General features: G+C 47.1%; 1 protein-coding gene and 1 long non-coding RNA gene across 19 annotated transcripts in view; one reads left to right on the forward strand and one right to left on the reverse strand.

Moving 5' to 3' along the window:
• Positions 1 to 12,043, reverse strand: part of TRERF1 (transcriptional regulating factor 1) — a 194,906-nt gene extending 182,863 nt beyond the window's left edge. For 5 of the 18 annotated variants that reach the window (XM_045509413.2, XM_045509411.2, XM_010973749.3 and 2 more), the window contains exons 1-2: positions 11,021 to 11,194; positions 10,524 to 10,609 (exon numbers count right to left, since the gene is read on the reverse strand). The gene's annotated coding sequence lies outside the window, so the exon portion shown is untranslated. The other 13 variants (XM_010973747.3, XM_010973741.3, XM_045509415.2 and 10 more) reach the window with 8 other exon arrangements.
• A 1,009-nt stretch (positions 12,044 to 13,052) lies between these two features.
• LOC123613942 (uncharacterized) overlaps positions 13,053 to 18,278 on the forward strand; it is a 47,179-nt gene continuing 41,953 nt past the window's right edge. The window contains exon 1 of the long non-coding RNA XR_006721385.2: positions 13,053 to 13,153. This is a non-coding gene — a long non-coding RNA (uncharacterized LOC123613942). The remainder of the gene's footprint in view (positions 13,154 to 18,278) is intronic.

An 18,278-nucleotide genomic window follows, 5' to 3' on the forward strand; every position in this document is an offset into this window, starting at 1 on the left:
TGGACAGCACAGTTCTAGAGCATTCTAGAGCTCCAGAGCATGAGGGCAATGGAAAATGAAGTCAGACTGGTAAGCCTTGAAAGGTGAAGTGATATCGCAGTAAGGCCAGACTATATGTGGCTTCCTATGCTCACCAGGTTATCAGCTGTCCCCTCCCCCTTGTCCACCTATAAGCCCCTGCTGAACCCCACAACCTACCCACGTCCCACCTCTCTCTGAAGACTCCCTTCCTACTTACTATTTCTGAAGTTTTGTATTTTTCTAGGAAGGCATTGCTGTGTGTCATATTTACATGTTCTCAGAACAGTCCTCCACCAGACTCTGAGCACCTTCTCTTACTTGTCCTAGTATTTCCAGCCACAGGTACAATCCCAGCACATGGGAGGCACTCAATAAATGCTTGATGAGCACGTGAGTTGTCAGTAAAGGGACCACAGCCTGGCAGGGATGGGGGGTGGGGCACTCATTGCTTTTGACAAAGATGGGAGTCCCTAACCTTGACCTCCCTTAGAATCACAGCTCTGTCCAGGGACTCAGTAAAGGTTTTCATGAATGCCCTGAGCACTCTACCCGGAACTGTCACCGGCAGGCCCTGTGGTGGCTCCATTTTTCCCAGGTTCCTAGAATCTAGAGGCCTGTCCAGGGAAGGTGACTAGCCAATTATTGAAGGCAGCGTAGCCTAATGATCAGAAGCCAGTCTATGGAGTTAGTCCTGGGTCTGGAGACCAGCTGGGCAACACAGGACCTGAATGTCCTTAAACAAGTTGCTGAAAGGCCCCGAGCCACAGTTTCCTCAAGTGGAAAGTGGGCATCATATCTGCCTCTCACACTTGTGAGGATAAAATGGCGGACACACCTGCACGAGGCCAGGCCCACGGCAAGCTCTCTGCCACGACTGAAGTGATGTGGAACCGTCCTTGGGATACCTCACGGCACATGCAAATTCCTGAGTCTCGAAATCAGGTCTTTCTTGGTGCTCCCTGCCAGGCAAGGGGTCTAATCCCATCTCTGACTCACCAGGCGTTGCCAAAAATCTCGAGTTCCCAAGAGAAAATTTATTTTAATTCCCTCCAACTTTAAAAAATTAAACAGTCCTCACAGCAGTTGGGGGGGGCCGGGGGGAAGGGGACCATGAAATCCAACAAGCAGCTTTAAGAAGGTTACAAACTGAGTGGAGAAAGAAAGGAGAAGGCAGCTGGAGGGGGCGAGCAGGGGGGAGGGGGACAATCCCCTGAGTTTTTGCTATTATTGAATCCCCCAACTCTCAAAGCAGCCAGGCAGCCCCCTCCTCCACGTGGGTTAAGCTCTGTTAATGAGAAAGCAGAGCTCTGCCTACATTACCACAATAATGATTTCCCCGTTGCATTTGTACATGCCTGCTGCTTTATCATGGCAGAAGTAGACATATATTTTCAATAAATCCCTTCTCTCCTTCCTCCTCCCCGACTCGAGCTCTCCCAGTAAATGCTGCTCCCTCTGCACCCTCCCCCAACGCAATCCCAACCCTGGAGCACAATGAGTTCCACTAATCAAAACAGAAAGAAAAAGAAAAATGGAAAAATCACAGCTGCTGAAAAACAGCATTCGCTACAAGTCAAAGCCCTCCACATCTTTTTCTGCAGGCAGCATTTACTTCTTCAAGGACACATCACCCCTCCCCTATCAGAAATCTTACGTAGAGTTGCTCAAAGGAGAGGGAAGGGGGGGTGGACGGGTGAAGAAATCTAATATTCACCCTTTCCTATTTTGACTAAGCCAGCCCAGACAGAAATATAGATAAGGCCTTGAATAACTGATTTAACAAAATATCACTTATTAAAAGAGATGGGGGATGGGGCCACATTTGCATTTGAGAGCTCAGTTAAACCACCCCAGCTAAAGCCTGGCAGGCCAGAAAGGCAAGGGGGAAGGAAACATTTCTCTGGTCTCCTTCAGTCTGCAAGGGATGACCCTGGTGGCAGAGAGGCCTGGATTACTCCCTCCAACAAGAACCAATGAGGAGAGAACCAGAGGCAAAACCGAAACAACAAAGCCGCTGATTCTTCCATCAGTAAGCATTTACACTGTGCTAACTAGCACCAGCCCTGTGCGAGGTGCTGCGGGTGCAAAACTGAGTGATGACCCAGTTCGGCCCTCCCCAGGGCAGTGGAGAAGGAGTGAGAGACACGCCCCGAGGTAAGGATGACAACAGCCCCATGAGCCAGAGCTGCAGAAGCCCAAGTGCATCTCCCTCCCGCCCACCCCACAGCCTGGCCCACGACCAGGCACACAGAGCCCTCAAGAAAGACTTAAGGAATGAGTGTCCACACCATGAAATTGTCTGAATTCCATGCCTGTCTCCAAAGAAGCTCTGACTCTTCAAAAGGAAAGAGGCCCCTGAATGTCCTTACCTTCTTCCACGGCCCCCTATGAAAACCCCTCAGTTACATGTGTTCAGCCAATTAAAACAGAGAAGTGATCAAGTCCCGTCACTTCAGAGCCAGCTCATTCATTACGGGTAGCCTTCAGCTGAATTTTAAGGGAGTTTGGTATCTCCCATTGTGACAATAACTGAGGGAACTCCAACCATACTCCTATTAAAACTCCTTGGGCATTGACTCCATTTTTTTTCTTTTCCTTTTTAAAAAATCTTTCAAAGAAGTTGGGCTGGATTGGAAGCAGTTTCCCAAAGATGAGGAGAGGCCCTCAGAGCAGCCTCTGTTACAGCCTCAGTGATGACAAAGACCCCGAGGGGCCCTCAGGAAGCTTCCGGAGGCAGTGACCTGCTCGGGGGCCCAGTGTGTTCAACACCGGAGCCTGGAGACTAAAAGCCACACACTCTAGAAATGATCACGCAGGAGCCCCAGAGAAGGGACAGGGCTGAGAGTAGGAGGCTGATGGAGAATAGCCACTGGATCACTTGAAGTCAAGTTTTGGCTTTAATTATAAGGTGGCCTTAAAGCTATGTGCTCCAGAATGAGCCAGACGATTCAAGTTTTTTGAAAACTGTAATGCACCAAACATGCTTAAATCATCTGAGTTTTTCCAATTAAGGTCACTGGAGTTCTAAGCCCAAAATTCCCAAATGATCTTCCTGGTTGCCCTGATCCTTTGCATATATTCTGTACCACAATTCTTATTTAATTCTAGACAGCATTATCTCTCCGAAAGTGCACAAAATTTGGAGACCATTCAAATTCTGGCATTAAACGAGGGCTTTGGATGCTGGCTGGACATGTGACTCTGGGTTAATCACTTTTTTAGCTTTTTTCAATTCTACTTCTTGAGCCTCACTTTCCTGAGCTATAAAATGAGAATAATATCTACCTCTTATGGTTGCTGCAAGATAGTTAAAATAAGACATGCCACAGAGGCTTTGGACCTATAAAATGCGAGGTAAACATGAGTTATTACAATGACGTCACCCATTTCCTCTCTCTGATTTTTCGTTGATATTTTCTTCCCTCTATGAAACCAAATTGATATCAGTTCCACTGATCTCTCAAAACTGACAACTGATATTTATTATACAAATACAGGAAAACGTCCTCTTCTCCACAGGTGTACAAAATCTCACTAACCGCTGAATCGAGGTGATGGGTACCGTGGTTATTATACTAGTTTGTCTGCTTTTCTGGGTTTCAAGTTTTCTCATAACAAAAATTAATTAAAAAAAAATAAAGCCTCACACTCAGGCAGAGGCCAGGGGTCCGATTAGTAAAAAGCACTGGATGGTTTTTAAAACTAGAAATGATTTTCCAGCATAGACAGTAAGACTAAAGGCTAAGAACAGTTTTTAGGTAGATTCAGCTTTATAGAACAGTCCTCATTTGCAAAACAAATTCAGAAGGCAAGTGAAGACTGCTAAGACCCCTGGACCACAGTAAGGGTTAATGGGTGGGTTCAAAGTTCCCGAGCACTCAGTTCACAAACCCAGTCCATTTGGCCCCTGGAATGGGCAGGTTTCAAATGCTATATATGGAATCAGAGTGTGAACCTATACAGACTGGCATTTCACAGTCAGCCTTTCTGATGCCAGCTTTCCAGCAGTAAGAGCAATTTCACTAAAAGAAATCACAGAGGACCCGAAACCCCAAATAGACAATGGCTACCAGGAGGGAACAAGAGTGCAAGAGGACATGGTGAACAGGGTTCTTGGAAGAAGCTTTGGGGAATGGAGGGAAGTTTTTCTCTGGTTGTCAGGTTTCATATCTGAAAAGGAGATCCGGCTGAAGATCAGGGCACCTCGCCGCCGCCTGTACCCGACGCCTCTTACAGTTTACATCGCGCTTTGTGTACATTATCTGATTCCGTCCTCACAACTCTCAGAGAAGAGGCGTTAGATGGCATCACCCTCTTTTTATAGATGTGGAGACAGACCCTGGGGATGACTTTGTCCAGAGTCATCCGACGAAGCTGGACCCCAACCCATGCCTCCCGACTCTCTCCTCACGCGCTCACCTGCCCTACAGACCCCACGGTCGGGCCACGAGGGTTGGCCGGACAGTCTATGGCATATTTTTGTGAAAGGCAGACTGGAGGAGAAGCAGCAATTTAGCCGTTTCTTTGTTGTTGTTGTCACTGTTTATTTTTTCTTGTTCAAAATGTAAGCCACAGTGCCCACCAACTTTTGAACAGGGCTGAAAATCAGAGATGTCTTTTTCCAATCATAGTTTTCAATTACATCTAATGTGAGGCCCAGATTACTTTAACTGAAGACTCTTCTCCCCGAGCAAGGAATCCGGTCTTGCCTCTGTACTGTTCAGTAATGCAGTCAAATGTTCAGAAAAATGCAGTACAATTTAGTGATGCAATCTTAACCCTTGCAGTCTCTGGCTGGTGGCAAGTCCTGAGCCCAAACTCCTGCTCAAGGACAGTGTGGCCCCAGCCTGGAGAGACAGAGCCCATTGCCGCCCCAGCACCGCCGCTCCTGCACCTTTCCCTCACCTGCACCTTCACTCTTCTTCAATCTTCCCTCCTGTCATCATGAAGGAAGTGTCCCTCCTCTGGCCAAGGCCAGATCTTCCCCACAGACCTTCTCAAGGGCTTTGCTCAGCTGACCCAACCCACTGCTCTTTTCTTTGCTTTTTTTTTTGGGGGGGGGGTTAGGTTTATTTGTTTGTCTATCTATCTATTTATTTATTTTTAACGGCAGTACAGGGGATTGAACCCAGGACCTCATGAATGCTAAGCACGTGCTCTACCACTGAGCTGTACTCCCCTTCAACCCACTGCTCTTGATCAATCACTTTCTCCACTGATCTTTCCATCATCACACAAATACACCGGCAGCACCCCTCCAGAATCCCTTCCCTTCACACAAATGTCCTACCAGTCCCCTCCATTTCTCTGTCCCCTTCCACAGTCAAACTTTGTCAAAAAGTTGTCTACACATGCTATTCCCAGGTCTTCACCTCCTATTCCCCTCCCAGGCCCCTCCAATCTTGCTCTGACGCATCCATCACTCCACTCAAACTGTTCCTTGCAAGTCACCAATGGCTTCCATATTGGCAAATCCAGTGGTGACTTTTCTGGCCCTAACCTCATGCAACATTTACACTCCCCTATTCCCAACACACACACACACACACACTCATTTCTTCTCTCTCTACATGCTCCTTAGAGCACCACACCTAGTCTCCTGGATTTAAATACCAACCCCTGGCTGATGGTTTGCACATTTTTATCTCTTGCCGGGCCATTCCTCTGGCTCTGGATGCTCTTATCAGATTGCAGGCTTAACACCTCCACCTTGAGTCTAATAGGCATGTCAAACTTAGTGGTGTGCCCTTCACTCTCCCTCTTCCCCATCCAGCAAAGAGCACCACCCATATCTACCCAACTGCTCCAGCCAGAAACCTCAGTTATTAGATTCCTCCCACCAACTCTCCACCAAATACCTCAGCAAGCCCTGCCCATTCAACCACTAATAGGCCTCTCACACACACCTGCCCCGCTCCATTCACCTCCTGTCACCTCCTTACCTGGCCTGCTCCAAACACCTTTTTACTGCTCCCCAATTCCACACCTGCCCCTCTCCCTCCAGGCCATCCCCTTAAATACGAGTTAGGGGGTGTCACTTAACACTGCAAACTTTCAGTCGCTTCCTACTCCACTTCAAATGAAACCCAAACCTTTCCAAGGCTCCAGAGTCCTGCACTGTCATCTCATGCTGCCCTCTCCCCCTCTGCCTTGTCCATCTGTGCTTCTTTTTAGTCCCCTCAAGGGGACCAAAGTCCTTCCACCCAGGCTCTCCTCTCTCTGCCTGATGCTCTGTCTTCCCCCATCCCCAGTCCTCAGAGAGCCTTTTACTAGGCTACTTTAACTAAGAAAGTCCAGGTCACTGCTCCCTGTGGTTTCATCAGACCATTTATTGCACTTTGCAGTATTATACTTCTTTACTTTCTGCCTCCCCTCTGGACTGTAGGCTAGGTGGCAGGGTGGGGAATGGTAGAGGAAGATGATTACATCTATTTTAATTATTAACGTATACCCAGGGCGTTAACACAGTGCTGAGCAAACAGTAGGTGCTCAATAAGTCACTGCCAAATGGACGCATGAATAAACCAGATCCGGTTACAGCATGAAAATAACTGTTAACCTCCTGGGAGCCCTGAGGGGTTATCACTCCCACTTAGGCATACGGGTTCTTTTTCCCCTTCCTCTCTAACAAAAAAAAATTTTTAACGTTGCTGAATCAACAGCCCAATAGCTCAGCATACCCCGCCCATCTCGAGCTTGTCTTTCATGAGGAAAAAGCAAAAATCATGTTTCTTCAGTAAACTCAAATTAACCAGAAGACCCTACAAGCAGCTGCCCTGGGAAGTTAAAAAGCTTTAGAAAATATCACAGACACTTTTTATTGCTTATTTTCTTTAACCCAGAAGAAAAGGTTTATTAAGAGAGTCATGGGAGCAAACCATGTTACCCAGGACTATATTATTTCTTAAGATGCCACAGCAAACTTGGTGAAAGAACATCCCAATATCTGGAATCCAGCTGCTCTTGTCCCCTCCCCACAAAAGAAATCAACTATGTTTTAGTTTCTCCTTTGACTTCATTGGTTCCCCTCCTACATGCCAATTAAGAAATATTAATCCACAAGATTCCAGCTGATTTTCCTCCCTAAATCACACAGTTTTATGAGGTCAGAAATAAAACGGGTTGAATTCAACTGCTTTTAGAGCAAGACAATCAGCACCCATCTGTACTGCTCAGGGTTTGAGCCACTCATCTGGATTGACTACTTTTCATATCAAAGTTCAAAGTCAATAAACACATCAAGAGCTTTCCCCCCCCAAAATGCCAATGGTGAAATATATGATATCACAGAAGTATCAGTAATACAGTATTACCAATATGAAACTTACCACAAACATATGACCAAATCCCAATTATCCACGTGTGAATTCTCCACTGAAAGTGGGTAAGGCCACACTAGGCTTTCTGGTCTCCCACCGCTCCCAGGACTATGTACTCCTGCTGCCTGGGAATAACAGCTCAATTAACCTTAGACTTGACCAGGCATAATTAGGCAGGTGAACCAGCTGGCTGGAGGGGAAACGTCCAAGATGAACTGAAATTATTTTTGGTGCCTGGGATTATGTGCCCCGCTCTCTATTAGCACAACTAATTGGGACTCAACCATGCACTTTTTTTCCCCCAGGACAGTGGCAGAGTTTCAAAAGTATTTCCTCGTTCAACGGTCAAGATTACTGGGCCACTCAAGAATCCTTTTTGGAATACCAAGGTACAAATCCACTCTTTCCATGAGAAGACAAAAAGAGAAGTTAATCAACTCGCCCAAGTCCATGAGGCAATCTGGCCGTTGGCCCAGGAAGAGACAGACTGTGAAGATCTCTTGAGACCTCCCTCCAGAATTTCAGAGATGGACGGAAGTCACCGATTAAACTATGCATTTTTAAGATAAAAAATCTGAAGCCCAGAAATGGTTAGACACTGGTATCCTCCCCACTTTTCTTTCCAGTGATGCTGTCCCCCTACCTTGAGAATCAAACCACCTTGAAAGTTCTTTGTCACTTTACAAATACTGTAAACCGAGCCAACTGCTGAACACAAGACAATTTTAACACTTTATGATTAGTCAACTTTATGGAGAATCCTCATACTTTTCCCCCCAAAATGATGCTTTTGATTGCTATGACCAACCCACCCATCAGAGCAGAAGAAAAATATATTTTAAATAAGCTTTGTTCTTGTGACCACATATTTGATTATATAACACTACAGTCTGAGCCCTCTTTTATAACTAAAGCTCCCACTTCAACAAAAACCACAGGCCCAAGTGGGTTCAAGGAGACAAAACTGAGTACTTTCCACACAGTTCATAGAACAACTGTTTTCACAGCAAGCTTACATAAATGCTATGTGATATTAACACATGCCTGCTATGTGGAAGCCTGCTTACCAAGCTGTGAAAAGACCCATGCTTACCATGGAACCTACAAAATTAATGTTCTCATTGCCCATAAAGCAGAAGGGAAACGCTCTCTATTGAGATGTCAGACTGGCTTCTTAAACAATTCTTTGGCGAAAATGGACATGCTTAAAAGGGCGGAGCCCAAAGAGGTGTGTCACTCCTGGTATCAATTCCTATAAATCAAATCCTAACAATATTTTTAAAAGAGTGAATTATGAATCATGGGCCTTCCAACCTTTATTACCACAAGAACATTCTTAGCAGAAGAGGAAGAAAAGCTACTGTGACTTGATTAATGGTCAGAGCAAGACAATAAAATAAATCTCATAAATAGAAAAAAAAAACAAAACTGAATGACTGCTCTTGGCTTCAAAGGTAGACGTGTAAATAATTCCACTACCCTGGGATAAATACACGTAAAGATTGTGTTTACCTTCCCAGCATATACATCAACCAGACTCAGATTTTCAGCAGGGGAAAAATAATAGCTAAATTGTTGAACTAATGCCTAGTTAGGAACATTTGATAAGTGGCAGTAATATTTAATTCCCAACTAACTCAACTCTCAAGCTGCCAAATATCAAATCCTTAATCTGGAAATCTGATGAGAGGAAAGAAACGGAAAAAAAAAAATACTGTACATCAGTAACATGTAAAGAGATCATTTTTTTAACCATTTTTTCCTCTGCTAGTACTGAGTCTGTCTACAGAACTGCAGAAAGCTTAACCAACTTTAGTTAACAACACTGCCTAGTGTTTACTCCCTGACCCTACTAAATATGTCTGGGTTTGAATCCCTGGTGCTAAAATTATCCTGGCCAAGTTAAAACTCCTAGCATACTTATGGTGGTGATCATTTAGTAATGTATAAAAATATCGACTCACTATGTTGTACACCTGAAACTAATACAATGCTGTATGACAATCATACTTCGATTTAAGGAAAATAAATAAATAAAACTCCCAGCATAACAAAGGTACCCGACAGCAAAGACATACAACTCATCTGCAGAAACCAGGAGGCTGAGGACTAGGAAGAGGCACAGAGAAGCAAAGAGGGCTGGTTAACTAGTTAAGCACTGAATATTCCTGCTTCTAGCGAGCATCAAAACCACATTTTCCATCACCAGACTGTTTCCTTGAGACAGTAAATGATGCAGAAGGTTGGTACCAACTGAGACAACTTAAAACTGTTTTTTTAATGCTCCACTCCATGGCCTGCTAAAAAGCACGAACAGCTGGCATTTGTTTAAAGAACTCTTCAGCCATTCCTGGATCGATCATTCTTAAGCATCACTTCCATGTACTTCAGTAGACAGCCCGGGCCATGCTGTTAGCAAACCGCTTCAACACGTTCACTTGCCAAAGCCGCGTCTACTGTGGGGAAGAGTTTCCACAAAGCTGGCTCTAACAGGCCGGTTGAAGGCACATGGAGGAACCAGAAGTCATTTTCTTTTAACCTAAGGATGGCAGGCGCACATGCTCCAGCCCAGTGCTGGCCAGAGGCTGCCCGCCAGGTGCTCTCGGCCTCTGCCAGTGAATGGGTGGTTTTGTGCTGTTTTTTTAATATCTATTTCTTCGGACCAACAGCAGTAACTTCCCAGGCTCCCAAACAGAAGTTGTGGAGTGAAGGGGCAGGTTTATCCCCTTATATATTTCTCCTATCTGGGTGGCCACTTCAACTTCTGGGGAGTACCCAGCCCCCAAAGAGCCCACAGGAGCGTATACATACACATATGTATAATGTCAAAAACCCCAAAAGGCACATCCCTAGGGTCCTGCGGTTTCTTGGATGGAAGAATGAAGGCTTTATAACATCATAACCTTCAATCGCAAGCCCCGCCACCACCATCCTTTAAGCCGGGGCTGCCAATTATAGCGCCCACCTCACCCCTCCCCCTTTGCTGGGATGCTGTGCAGCGTAGAAAGGGAAGAGGATCAGGAGAAGCAGAGAGAAGGCCCTGCTAACATACTGAAAGTAAAGAAGTCGGGGGAGACTTTTCCTTCTCCGTCCCCCCACTTTTCCTTTCCCCTCCCCCGTCTTCTCACGGAGCATCCCCCAACTAATTTTTTAAAAATGAAACTTAACAAGCTTCTGGCCTACCTTGGCTGTTTCTGCAACAAGTGCATGGGCAATCCGACAAGATGACCAGTCTCCGCTTGTGGGGGTGGGATGGGGGGCGAGCAGAGCTGATAGAGTAATTTCAATATTAATTTATGTCAGAGCCGCCTTCTCGAAGCGCTACTCACTTACAGTACTGCCCTCAGCCTGTAAACAAATATCGCTCCGCCAGGAAACATACTCCCCAGATGCAAACCCCTCTCCCCAGCAGGGAACCTGGCCCTTCGCCCCTCCACCCGACAGCGTGCTCCCCCACCCCGGGAAGCTCCGGGTTTCCAAAGCACCAACCCACCACCTCCGCCACCACCCCAGCAAGAAACTTACTCGGTCCGTCTACGCCTCCACCCTCCCTTCAGGAAATCTACTCTCCATATGCATTCAGCCTCCCCGCAGGAAATCTGCTCCCCCCTCCCCCCTTCTATATACATGCACCCCTCCCTCTCCTCCTCCCCACGCGCCCTCCCCGGCCAGAAACTTACTAGCAAGCAAGTGTGCAGGCTCTCCCGATCCTGGAAACTTACTCCTAGATATAGTGCCCGCCAGCCCCCTTTCCCAGCCCTGTTCCCCTTCCTGCCCTCCGCAGCAAGCAACTCCAAACTCTCCGCATCCAGCCTCTCCCTCCCCGGTGGAAATTTGCAGCGCGGGGCCGCGCGCGTGCATCCACCCTCCCCTTCAGGAAACTTACTCCCCATCTGCATGCACCGCCTCTCAGCCATCGCTTAGAGGGAAGGGGGTGTGCTAGGGAGACAGAAATACATATGTATCTCTCGCCCCTCCCCCGGCCGCAGCCCACTCGGGGCCGAGCCGCGGTAACCTGGCCTTACCTTTTGCATTGCTCCCCACCCTCGCCCCCTCCCTTAACTCTCCTTATCCGTTCCCGGTGCCCCCCTTATTTCACCCATTACCCACCCCTAGCAACCGTTCCCAAGCTCCTCTCGGCCTTTTTTTTAATCCAGGATGCAAATTCCTCCCCTGTCAGCAAATCGACTGTCAAATTATTTTCTTGCAAAAGGAGAAAGGCGGGGGGGGGGAGGCAGAAGCAAAAAGGGGGGTGCGGGGGAAGGGAAAGAGAGGGACAGAGAAGGGGAGAGATATCCCTCCGCAGAGCTGGGTCTGGCCGCGGGCGGGGAAGCAGGAAGTAAGGTGTCCAGCGCCGCGGCCGGCGGGTCCTGCGCTGCGGCCCCCGCCTGCGCCCCCTGTCCCCCGGGGCGCCGCGCTCCGGCGGGCTTCGGCAGCCCGGCGCATTGTTCGTAGCCTCCCGGGCGATGCGCTGCCGACCTTATTTGTGTGCTCTGCAAGTGCGTGAGGTTGCACCTTTTGTAGGCTGGCGAGGCTCTGGATAAGGATGGGCCGGGGGCGCGGACCGAGTTGCGGCCCCGCACGGGACCTGTCAGCCCCGGGGCGTGGCCGACTCTCTGGCAAGGCCGGAAAATCGAGGCCCAGGAGAAGGCGGCGTGGCCGGGAAGCTGCCGCCTGAGACCCGGACCAGTGCAGGATTGTTTCCTGCGTAGCCGTCCCGGTTACTGTAACGCGCTTTGCAATCTAAAGACTGGGGTTTGGGGTTTCTGTTTATTATTTTAGGGGTTGCAAAGATGCCAAGGTCTAGGTGGGCTACGGGGAGACGGTCTACGCCTACCCCCCACTGCACCCTGGCCCCGGTGGGGCTGAGGCTCCCGGGAAGGGGCTGGAGGTTCGCGAAGCGCGCGGCTCCATTCCTCCGCCCCGATGGGGGCGGGGAGGGGGGTGCTGCAGACAGCGTTGGAACTGTAGCCCTCTGGGGAGGGGTCTCCATCTCCGTGGCGCAGCAGGCCAGAGAGGGAGGTTGCCTAGGAGAGGGGCAGGGGCTGGGCGGCGGAGGAGACGGGAGGGGGCGCGGGTGCCGCCGCGGCGCGCGCTCGCCCCTCCTCGTGCGCCATGACTGTGGAACGTGGTGCCGGGGAGGAGGGCTGGCCGCCGGGGGCCGCCCGGGGCTGCACGGCATTGGTGCGGAAACCTGAGCCGGGAGTCGCTCCTCGCGCTGTCTCCTCCTCCTCTTCTGCGGGGGAAACCGCTGCACCCAAACCGAGAGCAGCTGCGAACAGGGGGCAGGGCACTGGCTGAAAGGCGAGCCAAGGGTTCAAACCTCGGCGGCGCCAGGGGGGCAAGAGCCGGACAGCCCCCAGGTCCCTCGAAGGCGCGGCCACCCTTCGGTCTAGCCTGGGACGCCAGCATTAACCGGCAGCTTTTCTGGTCCAAGGAAATGTGAACCAAACATTGTTAGCCTAAACAGACCACCTCGGGCCGGGTTTGGGGCATCTATCTCGTGGAGGGCCCACAAGGCAGCGAGTGCTTTTTGCTCAAGGGAATGTTAAACCATGCCTTTTTCACTGTGGGGAAGTCGTTGCGTCCCTTCCCCCAAATCTTCGCGCAGGATAAAGAAGGTGCTTCGGCTACCCAGACCTTCGCCACTATCCCCCCCACCCCACCCCCACCCGGGCGCCGGGTGTGGACTGGGCGGGGGAAGGCTATATGGGAGCTTAAAGCATGAGGTCATGGGCGGAGGAGGCTGCTGCCAAAAGCGGCCAAGGTTTTTGTGTATTTTGAGGGGTAACGGTTCTCCATCTTCAGCAGTGGTAAGTTCTCCCGCATAACCCCACCAATTCTGGGGCATCTGGACCAGAGAGCCCCCGAAAGAGGAGGGGGCTCTGTGCTATTCCGCTCTATGAGCCTTTGGCCGGTGCCCTGCCCTTTAGGGGGCCCTTCCACATAAGCAAAGAAAGGAACAGCGCAGTGTCGTGGGGTTAGAGAAAGCTCAGCTGTTCAGTCCCAACCTCCACCCCTACTTTACTCAGTCCTCGGTCATCTTCCAACCCGATTGCTTTCTATGAGATCCTCTTGCCCCTCTCCGACCCATTCTTCCCAAGCGACTTGAAGAATCTTTCTAAAACTCCGGACTCCACTCCTTCAAACCCTTCCCAGTTGCTCTTAGAATAAAGCTCTGAAGCCCCCGCGCGATTTCGTCCCTACAGACCTCTCCACTCTCACAGCTCCTCCTCCTATACTGTAAGCCGGGTAGTGCTTCTTTGTTCTGTGGCTGGGGGTGGGGTGGGGGGGTAACCCTTCCCCCTCCACCTCTTCTTACTAACTCCTGCTAGACCTTCAGGAGTCGACTCTACTGTCATTACCTCCAAGAAGCCTTCCGAAGGATACAATCTCATCTCTAACTCCCTCAGGGAAAAAAAAAAGACCCACCCTCGACCTCTGGACAGCCGGGCTGTGGCCTGAGCTGGCCGCGGTGGCGGCACTTTTCCAAGCCGAGGAGGAATAGCCAAGCGCTGTCACTGACTGGGGAGCCTGACCTCCTGGGAGGGAGGTGACTAGGACAAAACCTCAAAACACCCTGTTTCCTCAAGAGACCTAGGAAAAGCAGCTCAGTCCCGCCCAGAAATCTCAGCCCCTCCGCCTCTCACCCCCAGCACACACCCACACTTGTAATGCAAGGAGAGGTCTTTTAATCTAAAACTCCTCCCTGGGGCAGATAAGGAATCTGAGGCTTGAAGGGATTAAGTAAATTGCCCAGGGTCAATGAGGAAATTGACACATGGTCTTTCTTGCTCCTAAAGGAGAAGGCAGGATTTGGGACCTAAAATATTGCTGCTGTGTCACCTTCAAAGGACCCCTATATGCTTTCCAACAGAGAGGTAGTAAGCCTAATGGTTAGTCGTGCAGGCTCTGACCTTAGGCAAATTACTTAACCTCACTTGGGTCAGTTTCTTTACCTGTAAAGTCAGAATAAAGGTACCTTCAGTGTAGTGTTATTATGAGATTTAAATAAGTTCATCTATGTAAAGCCCTCGGAACAGAAACTGGGCAAGTTCTTATTTGTAAGTGCGGTCAGGTGCCGCATCCCTTAAGGACTCTAGAAAGTCAGAGCCACAGAGTATTAACTGACTTAAGCATTAAAAACGATCTATGACCAAAAAAACTGGGAAAGCACCCCAAAAAAGGCACAGACAATACATACAAAGTCTTTAGTTAGCCAATAGATTCAACCCTTAACAGTGCATGTGCTTGAAAACAACCCTAAATCTGGGAGCAGTAGTCTGGACTCTTAGAATGAGTGTCGGAGGATAGCTAAAGTTAAAATACTACTTTGGATCTATGACATCAGAGTCAGGCTGAAATAGTCCCATCCTGGTGCAAAACCTGCCTTATGTGACTGAAGCCCTCCTAGGGCTGCAAAAAATGTATGGGTGTTATTATTATTGTTGTTGTTGTTCTTGTTGTCATTAGGTCCTAGTTTTCCCATTCTCAGCACTTACCCAAGGTAAGAGGGTTGGGGAGGGCTGTTTGTTTTTGTTTTAATGCAATTAATTTGTTTGGAAGAGGTTTAATGCATTTATGTGGTTCCAAATTAGAATAAACATTAAGAACTCAGAAGACATGTTCAACTGTTTTTCAGCTGAGGTCTCAGGAGCACTCCTTGGATGCCTACTTAAATCATTATGTGCAGGGCTTCCTTCTCCAATCCAGGCAGAATCACCACCCTACTCCCACCACTAGTACACACGCCTTCAGCCTCAAACCTAAACAGGCTGAGTTTGTAGTAACAATGATGAACCACCATTCCTGAGCTGCTGACAAAAGCAAACGCTTTGTGATTCTTTCTCCTCCTCTATGCTAGTAATAATAGCTAAGGTTTACTGAGTGCATTTTATGTGCCAAGCACTGTGCTAAGTACTAGACAGGCATTCTTCTATTTAATAAGCAACAAACCATCATCTGTAACCTTACTTTACAGATGCAGACATAAGTGGAGGATCAGAGAGATTATGTAACTTGCTCCAATTTGCATCCAGGCCAACCTGAGCCTAAACCCTCTCTCTCAACCACTAGGCCTCTTGCCTCTCTGCAACACTGGAAAACTTCTTGTAGCCTGAAGGAGGAGTAGAATGGAGTCTGAATTTAGGCACTGCATAATTCAAATTCTGGGTCTGGCCCCTACCAGGAATGAGACCCTGGGGAGGTTTCTTAACCTCTCTGAGCCCCAGTTCACCCACTTGTGAACTGGGACCCTGCCATTCTTCATTGGTCAAATGAAGTGAAACTCGTGTGTAAATAATGGCTTTTAAAATGCATGGTAAATCAGATGCAGTGTTTAGATCTTGCGTGGCTGATCTGAAAAAACCACTTATTAAAAAGACATTGTTGACCCATCATGGAAGTAAAATGTGGACTTGATACAGCTGTTAAGAAATTATTAAATTTTTTAGATGTAATAGTGCTATGGTGGTTATGTTTTTTCTTAAGTTATCTATTAGAGATGCATTATGAGGAATTTGGGTGAAAGTATGTTTAAGATTTATTTTCAAATATTCTAGCCCCTCCCCCCCAATAAAAAACCAGGAGATAAAACAAGATAGCAAAGTATGGGTAATTGTTGAAACTATTATACTTTTCTCCCTACTTCTACTAAATGTTTGAAATGTTTCAAATAAGTCTAAAGTAAATTTCAAAATGAAATAATTATATTTTAAAGCACTGAAATTTAAAATGAATATGCTTATTCAATCACTATGAAATGTTATTAATAATTATGAAATTTTAAAAATTGAAGTATAGTCAGTTTACAATGTGAGAATTATATATATACACACACACACGTTTTTAAGTGTTGAAATACAGTACTGGCTTATAGTAGATATGCAAAAAGGGCAGTTTTTTTACTGAGAGACATTCAGAGCACCTATGTCTGACAGGTAAGCCAGGGAGGTGACAGAGATGAACACTGCAGAGAGCAAGGTGGACAAGTAGTTGTTAAGACAGTGTACAGGAAGGAGGTGGCAGGAGGACTAGGCTGATTTTCCTGGAAAATATCTGTCTCTGCTGAGCCACTTTAGAATTGCCTGGATTAGGAATCTGATGCACTGGGCAAAAGTCTCAACTCTGTGCTTACCAGCTATGTCACCCTGTCCAGAACTGCTGCTCCAAGTTTCCCCCTTTGTAGTTTGAGTGTAAGACCTCTTGGGGTCCCTTCCAGCCATCCAGACTAGAAGTCTAAGCGATGCAGTTGGCTTTCAGAAGAGAAGGATCATGTCTGAGGCCACACTGCTTATTGGCCTATCTCAAGAGCAGATCAGAACTGAATGGAAATGGACATGTAGCCAATTCACAACCAAATGAAATGTTTTAGGCCCAGGGAGCATTCATATATTGTTCTAGGAGTCATTTTTCTGTGCTCTGGATTTAAACAGCTGGAATTATTTTTTTGTATGATCACCTTTTGAAATGAAAGTTTGTCCTTTCTGAGAGAAAATTTGCATTTCAGGAAAAAAAAGGAGAATATATTTGGTAACTCATCAAAGAAGTAAACCCTTCTGTATAATACTTTATTTTAAAGGTGGCTGTTCAGAAATAGAAAAATAACCACATGATATCACTCATATGTGGAATCTAAAAAAGAAAAAAAAGGACACTATGAACTCATCTACAAAACAGAAACAGACTCACAGACATAGTAAACAATCTTATGGTTACCAGGGAAAGGGGATGGGAAGGGATAACTTCAGGAGTTTGAGATTTGCAAATTGTAGCCACTATATATAAAAATAGATTTTTAAAGAAAGTTTCTTCTGTGTAGCACAGAGAACTATATTCAACATCTTGTAATAACCTTTAGTGAAAAAGAATATGAAAATGAATATATGTATGTATATGCATGACTGGGACATTGTGCTGTACACCAGAAATTAACACATTGTAATTGACTGTACTTTAATTTTTAAAAATTAAAAAAAAAAAAAGGTGGCTGTCAGAGCTTAAAAGCTGGGGAAACTGGAGGCATAGAGAAATGAGGGGAGAAAAGCATAGAAAGAAAATCCCACCTCTGCTTCCTGCTCTGAGAGGCTCTGAGAGGCAACATGACCAAATCAAGGGACCGTGAGGATAGAACAAGCAAGTCAGTGTGTGCCACAGAAATGAGTGATGGATGTAACTAATGCAGTTGTTGAAGAAGGCTCCGTGGTCAAGGACAAATAATTCTGTGGCAAGTTCAAGAAGTGAAACACAATGGTTGTAGAGTATTTCTCAAACTCTCATTTTTTTGCCATCTCTGTCTCTGTAACAACCAAAGCAATGAAAGCAAAAAGTCACAGCACAGAAGGGTTTATGGGACTCCCATTTTGAAACCAATGCAACAAGATAGCATACTTTGTTGATTGTCACCTCAACCCCCAAGTCTGTTAAGGACAGTGTTGAGAGATCAGGCCTTACTCAAGACATGGGGCCTAGCTGGTGTGTGTTTAGTAATATTAAGAGATCGCTATCGCAGGCAAGTTTCTAACCAGAGAGAGAAAATGGCTTCCAGGCTATGAGAAAAGTCTCAGTTTAAGTCTTACTTCCAAGAGGGAAAAAACAAAACAAACAAACAAAAAACTAGGCTATTTAGTAGATTCTGTATCCAGCACACACACAAAAAAGGAACTCATTGGTTGAAATTGCTGCTAAAATTTCCTCCACCTGCTCTGAAGGCATGCCTGGGAGTCACACACTTCAGCTGGGGTAACAGCACAGGGTGGGTAGTGCTCAAGGGCTGCGGTGGCCCTCTCTGGTTCCCAAATGAGTGGCTTTGTTTGGCATAGGGGCAGGGAAGAGAGAGAGTAAATTTCCTACTGCAGATGCAAATCTGTTAAAAAGTTTTAAATTGTACTGTGTTGTTTCCCCTATTTATTTATTTTTGGGGGGGGGAATTCAAGGGGA

This window comes from Camelus bactrianus, chromosome 20, assembly GCF_048773025.1.
Source record: "Camelus bactrianus isolate YW-2024 breed Bactrian camel chromosome 20, ASM4877302v1, whole genome shotgun sequence".
Classification (NCBI taxonomy): Eukaryota; Metazoa; Chordata; class Mammalia; order Artiodactyla; family Camelidae; genus Camelus; species Camelus bactrianus.